Source organism: Oncorhynchus mykiss, chromosome 6, assembly GCF_057628025.1.
Source record: "Oncorhynchus mykiss isolate SJ-2025 chromosome 6, ASM5762802v1, whole genome shotgun sequence".
Classification (NCBI taxonomy): domain Eukaryota; kingdom Metazoa; phylum Chordata; class Actinopteri; order Salmoniformes; family Salmonidae; genus Oncorhynchus; species Oncorhynchus mykiss.
The window spans coordinates 716,212-726,453 of NC_143027.1; positions in this window are offsets into that span (position 1 = coordinate 716,212).

The following is a 10,242-nucleotide window of genomic DNA, read 5'->3' on the forward strand; positions in this document are numbered from 1 at the left end:
ACCTATGTGAGAATGCTCTTCATTGACTACAGCTCAGTTCAACACCATAGTCCCCTCCAAGCTATTCACCAAGCCTCAGGACAGGGGTGTGTGTTTAGTCCCCTCTGGTACTCCCTGTTCACCCATGACTGCATGGCCAAACACAACTCCAACACCATCATTAAGTTTGCCGACGACACAACAGTGGCAGGCCTGATCAACGACAACGATGAGACAGCCTACAGGAAGGAGGTCAGAGTAAGACAAAGGAGCTGATCGCGGACTATAGGAAACAGAGGGCCGTATTACTAAGGACCTATCATGTTCCACACACACAAACATAGTTGTGAAGAGAGCTCAACAGAGCCTCTTCCGCCCTCAGGAGGTTGAATAGATTTGGCATGGTCCCTCAGATCCTTAAAGTTCTATAGCTACACCATTGATAGCATCTTCATTGGCTGCATCACCGCTTGATATGGCAACTGCACCGCCCTCGATCACAAGGCACTACCGAGGGTGGTGCACTGGGGCCGAGCTCCCTGCCATCCAGGACCTCTACACCAGGTGGTGCCAGAGGAAGGCCCTAACCATCCAAGCCAGAGACTGTTCACTCTGCTATCTCACAGCAAGCAGTACCGGAGCGCTAAGTCTGGGACCTAAAGGCACCTGAACTGCTTCTGCCCTATAAGACTGCTGAACAGTTCATCACATCACTACCCAGACTATTGCATTGGCCCTTTTTTCACTGATTCTCCTGCACTATGCACACTCGCTGGACATCACCCACACACACGCACTCCAATACGCTGACTCTATCACGCTGACTCTATCACGCTGACTCTATCACGCTGACTCTATCACGCTGACTCTATCACGCTGACTCTATCACGCTGAGCAACTGCCTTAACAGTAGGTTAACTGCCTTAATAGTGGGTTAACTGCCTAAACAGTGGGTTGACTGCCTTAACAGTGGGTTAACTGCCTAAACAGTGGGTTGACTGCCTTAACAGTGGGTTAACTGCCTAAACAGTGGGTTAACTGCCTAAACAGTGGGTTAACTGCCTAAACAGTGGGTTAAATCAAAATCAAATCAAATGTATTTATATAGCCCTTCATACATCAGCTGATATCTCAAAGTGCTGTACAGAAACCCAGCCTAAAACCCCAAACAGCAAGCAATGCAGGTGTAGAAGCACGGTGGCTAGGAAAAACTCCCTAGAAAGGCCAAAACCTAGGAAGAAACCTAAAGAGGAACCAGGCTATGAGGGGTGGCCAGTCCTCTTCTGGCTGTGCCGGGTGGAGATTATAACAGAACATGGCCAAGATGTTCAAATGTTCATAAATGACCAGCATGGTCGAATAATAATAAGGCAGAACTGTTGAAACTGGAGTAGCAGCACGGCCAGGTGGAGTGGGGACAGCAAGGAGTCATCATGTCAGGTAGTCCTGGGGCATGGTCCTAGGGCTCAGGTCCTCCAAGAGAGAGAAAGAAAGAGAGAAGGAGAGAATTAGAGAACGCACACTTAGATTCACACAGGACACCGAATAGGACAGGAGAAGTACTCCAGATATAACAAACTGACCCTAGCCCCCCGACACATAAACTACTGCAGCATAAATACTGGAGGCTGAGACAGGAGGGGTCAGGAGATACTGTGGCTAACTGCCTTAACAGTGGGTTAACTACCTAAACAGTGGGTTAACTGCCTAAACATTGGGTTAACTACCTAAACAGTGGGTTAACTGCCTTAACAGTGGGTTAACTGTCTTAACAGTAGGTTAACTGCCTTAACAGTGGGTTAACTACCTAAACAGTGGGTTAACTGCCTTAACATTGGGTTAACTACCTAAACAGTGGGTTAACTGCCTTAACATTGGGTTAACTACCTAAACAGTGGGTTAACTGCCTTAACAGTGGGTTAACTGCCTTAACAGTTGGTTAACTGTCTTAACAGTGGGTTAACTGCCTTAACAGTGGGTTAACTACCTTAACAGTGGGTTAACTGTCTTAACAGTGGGTTAACTGCCTTAACATTGGGTTAACTACCTAAACAGTGGGTTAACTGCCTTAACAGTGGGTTAACTGCCTTAACAGTGGGTTAACTACCTAAACAGTGGGTTAACTGCCTTAACAGTGGGTTAACTGTCTTAACAGTGGGTTAACTGTCTTAACAGTGGGTTAACTGCCTTAACAGTGGGTTAACTGTCTTAACAGTGGGTTAACTGCCTTAACAGTGGGTTAACTGTCTTAACAGTGGGTTAACTGCCTTAACATTGGGTTAACTACCTAAACAGTGGGTTAACTGCCTTAACAGTGGGTTAACTGCCTTAACAGTGGGTTAACTACCTAAACAGTGGGTTAACTGCCTTAACAGTGGGTTAACTGTCTTAACAGTGGGTTAACTGTCTTAACAGTGGGTTAACTGCCTTAACAGTGGGTTAACTGTCTTAACAGTGGGTTAACTGCCTTAACAGTGTCTTAACAGTGGGTCAACTGTATTAACAGTGGGTTAACTGCCTTAACATTAACTGTCTTAACAGTGGGTTAACTGCCTGAACAGTGGGTTAACTGTCTTAACAGTGGGTTAACTACCTAAACAGTGGGTTAACTGCCTTAACAGTGGGTTAAATGTCTTAACAGTGGGTTAACTGCCTTAACATTAACTGTCTTAACAGTGGGTTAACTACCTAAACAGTGGGTTAACTGCCTAAACAGTGTGTTAACTGCCTTAACAGTGGGTTAAATGTCTTAACAGTGGGTTAACTGTCTTAACAGTGGGTTAACTGCCTTAACAGTGTCTTAACAGTGGGTTAACTGTCTTAACAGTGGGTTAACTGCCTTAACAGTGGGTTAACTACCTAAACAGTGAGTTAACTGCCTTAACAGTGGGTTAACTGTCTTAACAGTGGGTTAACTGTCTTAACAGTGGGTTAACTGCCTAAACAGTGGGTTAACTGTCTTAACAGTGGGTTAACTGTCTTAACAGTGGGTTAACTGCCTAAACAGTGGGTTAACTACCTAAACAGTGGGTTAACTACCTAAACAGTGGGTTAACTACCTAAACAGTGGGTTAACTGCCTAAAAAGTGGGGTAACTGCCTTAACAGTGGGTTAAACCTTGACTTCACTCACACTCCAACAAACGGCAGGGAAGGAAAATAGCCTAGCGGTTAAGAGTGTTTAACAGAACGTTTGCTGGTTTGAATCCCTGAGCTGGGAAAGTTTGAACAATCTGCCATTCTGCCCTGGAGCAAGGCAGTTAATCCCCAACAACAACCGCTCCCTGGGTGCTGATGACGTTGATTTAGGCAGCACCCCGCACCTCTCGGATTCAGAAGTGTTCAATGCAGAAGACATATTTCGGTTGAATGCATTCAGTTCTGCAACTGACTAGGGATCCACTTTCCCCACACCTACTGTACACACACTACATATGCTCACACACACAATGTCACTCTCCCCACAAACACACACACACACTGTTACTCCCCCCCCCCCCCCCCCACACACACACACACACACACACTGTTACCCCCCCCCCCCCCCCACACACACACACACACACACACACACACACACACACACACACACACACACACACTGTTACTCTCCCCACATATACACACACACACACACACTGTTACTCTCCACACACACACATACACACACACACTGTTACTCTCCCCCCACACACACACACTGTAACTCTCCCCCACATACACACACACTGTTACTCTCCCAAACACACACTGTTACTCTCCCCACACACACATATACACACACACACTGTTACTCTCCCCACACACACACACACACACACTGCTGCTCTCCCCCCACACACACACACACTGTAACACTGTAACTCTCCCCCACATACACACACACACACAAACACACACACACACACACACACACACACACACACACTGTTACTCTCCACACACACACACACTGTTACTCTCCCCACATACACACACATACACACTGTTACTCTCCTCACATACACACACACTGTTACACTCCCCCCCACACACACATTGTTACTCTCCCCACATACACACACACACTGTCACTCTCCCCACATACACACACCCACTGTCACTCTCCCCACATACACAAACACATTGTTACTCTCTCCACATACACACACACACACACACACACACTGTTACTCTCCCCCCCCCCCCCACACACACACACTGTTACTCTCCCCACATACACACACACTGTTACACTCCCCCCCACACACACATTGTTACTCTCCCCACATACACACACACACTGTCACTCTCCCCACATACACACACCCACTGTCACTCTCCCCACATACACAAACACATTGTTACTCTCTCCACATACACACACACACACACACACACACACACTGTTACTCTCCCCCCCCCCCCCACACACACACACTGTTACTCTCCCCACATACACACACACTGTTAGTCTCCCCACATACACACACACTGTTAGTCTCCCCACATACACACACACTGTTAGTCTCCCCACATACACACACACTGTTAGTCTCCCCACATACACACACACTGTTAGTCTCCCCACATACACACACACTGTTAGTCTCCCCACATACGCTGATGCTACTTTGTTTACGATCTAACCTGGGGTTCTATTTAATCCACATCACGGAAATTCAGTTTACCAGAGCGATTGAATTTGAAAGGGTTAATCCGAGCCCAAATTCAGGGTAAGAGCTGCATATGTCAGCTCAATTGGAAATGACCTTCACATTTCTATACAGGAATCTGTGAAGCTTTCTGATTGCCTAGTCACCTTTACCCCAACCTACATGTACATATTACCTCAGTTACCTCAACTACCTGGTACCCCTCCTTGTATACAGCCACGTTATTACCTCATACCGCTGCACATTGACCAGTTACCGGTACTCCTTGTATACAGTCTCATTATTACCTCGTACCCCTGCACATTGACCCGTTACCGGTACTCCTTGTATACAGTCTCATTATTACCTCTTACCTCTGCACATTGACTCGTTACCGGTACTCCTTGTATTCAGTCTCATTATTACCTCGTACCCCTGCACATTGACCTGTTACCGGTACTCCTTGTATACAGTCTCATTATTACCTCGTACCTCTGCTCTGCACATTGACTCGTTACCGGTACTCCTTGTATACAGTCTCATTATTACCTCGTACCCCTGCACATTGACTCGTTACCGGTAATCCTTGTCTACAGTCTCATTATTACCTCGTACTCCTTGTATACAGTCTCATTATTACCTCGTACCCCTGCACATTGACCCGTTACCGGTACTCCTTGTATACAGTCTCATTATTACCTCTTACCTCTGCACATTGACTCGTTACCGGTACTCCTTGTATACAGTCTCATTATTACCTCGTGGACATTGACTCGTTACCGGTACTCCTTGTATACAGCCACGTTATTACCTCTTACCTCTGCACATTGACTCGTTACCTGTACTCCTTGTATACAGTCTCATTATTACCTCGTACCCCTGCACATTGACTCGTTACCGGTAATCCTTGTAAACAGTCTCATTATTACCTCGTACCCCTGCACATTGCCTCGTTACCGGTACTCCTTGTATACAGTCTCATTATTACCTCGTACCCCTGCACATTGACTCGTTACCGGTACTCCTTGTATACAGTCTCATTATTACCTCTTACCTCTGCACATTGACTCGTTACCGGTACTCCTTGTATACAGTCTCATTATTACCTCGTACCCCTGCACATTGACTCGTTACCGGTAATCCTTGTATACAGTCTCATTATTACCTCGTACTCCTTGTATACAGTCTCATTATTACCTCGTGGACATTGACTCGTTACCGGTACTCCTTGTATACAGCCACGTTATTACCTCTTACCTCTGCACATTGACTCGTTACCTGTACTCCTTGTATACAGTCTCATTATTACCTCGTACCCCTGCACATTGACTCGTTACCGGTAATCCTTGTAAACAGTCTCATTATTACCTCGTACCCCTGCACATTGCCTCGTTACCGGTACTCCTTGTATACAGTCTCATTATTACCTCGTACCCCTGCACATTGACCCGTTACCGGTACTCCTTGTATACAGTCTCATTATTACCTCTTACCTCTGCACATTGACTCGTTACCGGTACTCCTTGTATACAGTCTCATTATTACCTCGTACCCCTGCACATTGACTCGTTACCGGTAATCCTTGTATACAGTCTCATTATTACCTCGTACTCCTTGTATACAGTCTCATTATTACCTCGTACCCCTGCACATTGACTCGTTATCGGTACTCCTTGTATACAGTCTCATTATTACCTCGTACCCCTGCACATTGACCCGTTACCGGTACTCCTTGTATACAGTCTCATTATTACCTCGTACCCCTGCACATTGACTCGTTACCGGTACTCCTTGTATACAGTCTCATTATTACCTCGTAACCCTGCACATTGACCCATTACCGGTACTCCTTGTATATAGTCTCATTATTACCTCGTAACCCTGCACATTGACTCGTTACCGGTACTCCTTGTATACAGTCTCATTATTACCTCGTACCTCTGCACATTGACTCGTTACCGGTAATCCTTGTATACAGTCTCATTATTACCTCGTACCCCTGCACATTGCCTCGTTACCGGTACTCCTTGTATACAGTCTCATTATTACCTCGTACCCCTGCACATTGACTCGTTACCGGTACTCCTTGTATACAGTCTCATTATTACCTCGTACCCCTGCACATTGACTCGTTACCGGTACTCCTTGTATACAGTCTCATTATTACCTCGTACTCCTTGTATACAGTCTCATTATTAGCTCGTACCCCTCCATACAGTCTCATTATTACCTCGTACCCCTGCAAATTGACTCGTTACCGGTACTCCTTGTATACAGTCTCATTATTACCTCGTACCCCTGCACATTGACTCGTTACCGGTACTCCTTGTATACGGTCTCATTATTACCTCGTACCCCTGCACATTGACTCGTTACCGGTACTCCTTGTATACAGTCTCATTATTACCTCGTACCCCTGCACATTGACCCGTTACCGGTACTCCTTGTATACAGTCTCATTATTACCTCGTAACCCTGCACATTGACCCATTACCGGTACTCCTTGTATACAGTCTCATTATTACCTCTTACCCCTGCACATTGACTCGTTACCGGTAATCCTTGTATACAGTCTCATTATTACCTCGTACTCCTTGTATACAGTCTCATTATTACCTCGTGGACATTGACTCGTTACCGGTACTCCTTGTATACAGTCTCATTATTACCTCTTACCCCTGCATATTGACCCGTTACCGGTACTCCTTGTATACAGTCTCATTATTACCTCTTACCCCTGCATATTGACCCATTACCGGTACTCCTTGTATTCAGTCTCATTATTACCTCGTACCCCTGCATATTGACCCGTTACCGGTACTCCTTGTATACAGTCTCATTATTACCTCTTACCTCTGCACATTGACTCGTTACCGGTACTCCTTGTATACAGCCACGTTATTACCTCTTACCTCTGCACATTGACTCGTTACCGGTACTCCTTGTATACAGTCTCATTATTACCTCGTGCACATTGACTCGTTACCTGTACTCCTTGTATACAGTCTCATTATTACCTCGTACTCCTGCACATTGACTCGTTACCGGTAATCCTTGTAAACAGCCACGTTATTACCTCTTACCTATGCACATTGACTCGTTACCGGTACTCCTTGTATACAGCCACGTTATTACCTCGTACCCCTGCACATTGACCCATTACCGGTACTCCTTGTATACAGTTTCATTATTACCTCTTACCTCTGCACATTGACTCGTTACCGGTTCTCCTTGTATACAGCCACGTTATTACCTCGTACCCCTGCACATTGACTCGTTACCGGTACTCCTTGTATACAGTCTCATTATTACCTCGTACCTCTGCACATTGACTCGTTACCGGTACTCCTTGTATACAGTCTCATTATTACCTCGTACCCCTGCACATTGACTCGTTACCGGTACTCCTTGTATACAGCCACGTTATTACCTCGTACCCCTGCACATTGACCCGTTACCGGTACTCCTTGTATACAGTCTCATTATTACCTCATACCCCTGCACATTGACTCGTTACCGGTACTCCTTGTATACAGCCACGTTATTACCTCGTACCCCTGCACATTGACTCGTTACCGGTACTCCTTGTATACAGTCTCATTATTACCTCGTACCTCTGCACATTGACTCGTTACCGGTACTCCTTGTATACAGTCTCATTATTACCTCGTACCCCTGCATATTGACTCGTTACCGGTAATCCTTGTATACAGCCACGTTATTGCTATTTATTGTTTTATTATGTTCTATATTTATTGGCTACTTTTCTTACTTTTTAACTCTGCATTGATGGGAAAGCGCTCGTGAGTAGGCATTTCACAGTGAAGTCTAAACCTGTTGTATTCGGTGACAACTTGATTCGATTTTTTGACAAATAGCTTAAAATCCTGTTTTGTAAAGTAATGTTGCTCTTATGGAAAGACTTTCCTACAGATGTATCATAGAAATTAAGTTCTGGGAAAATGTTACCGATGCATTTGAAGAGTTTATAACAGCAAAAGCCAAGAGGTGGTGTGGTATATGGACAATATACCACGACTAAGGGATGTTCTTCACGACGCATTGCGGAGTACCTGGACACAGCCCTTAGCCGTGTTATATTGGCCATATACCACAAACCCCCGAGGTGCCTTATTACTGTTATAAACTGGTTACCAACGTAATTAGAACATTCCAAATAATTGTTTTGTCATACCCGTGGTATACGGTCTGATATACAGTACCACGGCTGTCAGCCAATCAGCATTCAGGGCTCAAACCACCCAGTTTATAATTCTTCAATAAAAATGTAGGATTTTTACATTTCATTATAAAAAATGTGTTACATTTGACTGTGTAAAACCTAGCAGTACTACTTATTTATCTGCGAGTGAGGCCGATATATAGAATTTAGCAAAAAAACATGATTATTGTCTTTCTGAAATGAAGCCATGAAGTGATAGGTTTCAAACCTATACATGTTTGTCTCTTTCATTATTTTTTTAAAACAAAAACGAATTTACTAAAATGTTTGAAAATGTGAATGTATAGAGTTTTGGACTGAAACTCTTCATTTGCTCCATTGCTTAATTTTATTTTGGTGGTTTTAAGCACAAATTGAATGAGTGTGGCTTAAAACATTTTCAGAACAACTACATCAAAATAGAATGACAGCCATTTTGTACCTAATACATTTGGAATGAATTTGTCTACATCTTGTCAATTAACATGAATGACACAATGTACTATTATCACCTATGTTTATTTGGCATAATCTTGACATGCTGCAAGGCGTTTCAACATCAACGACAGAATATTCACAGTACATTACATGCATCTGTCTGGAAAGAGAGGGATTTCTACAAACGTCTAATCTGTCACATTCTTTTACATTGATTATTTCTGGTCATATCCATGAGATAATGCCATGAGATAATGTTACAGCCTAACATTCAGCTACATTACCTGTAGAGAGCTCATGTTACAGCCTAACATTAAGCTACATGACCTGTAGAGAGCTCATGCTACAGCCTAACATTCAGCTACATTACCTGTAGAGAGCTCATGTTACAGCCTAACATTAAGCTACATGACCTGTAGAGAGCTCATGTTACAGCCTAACATTCAGCTACATTACCTGTAGAGAGCTCATGTTACAGCCTAACATTAAGCAACATTACTTGTAGAGAGCTCATGTTACAGCCTAACATTAAGCTACATGACCTGTAGAGAGCTCATGTTACAGCCTAACATTCAGCTACATTACCTGTAGAGAGCTCATGTTACAGCCTAACATTAAGCAACATTACTTGTAGAGAGCTCATGTTACAGCCTAACATTAAGCTACATGACCTGTAGAGAGCTCATGTTACAGCCTAACATTCAGCTACATTACCTGTAGAGAGCTCATGTTACAGCCTAACATTAAGCAACATTACCTGTAGAGAGCTCATGTTACAGCCTAACATTCAGCTACATTACCTGTAGAGAGCTCATGTTACAGCCTAACATTCAGCTACATTACCTGTAGAGAGCTCATGTTACAGCCTAACATTAAGCAACATTACCTGTAGAGAGCTCATGTTACAGCCTAACATTCAGCTACATTACCTGTAGAGGGTTAGGGTTAGTTTGCTGTCAGTGCTTGACGT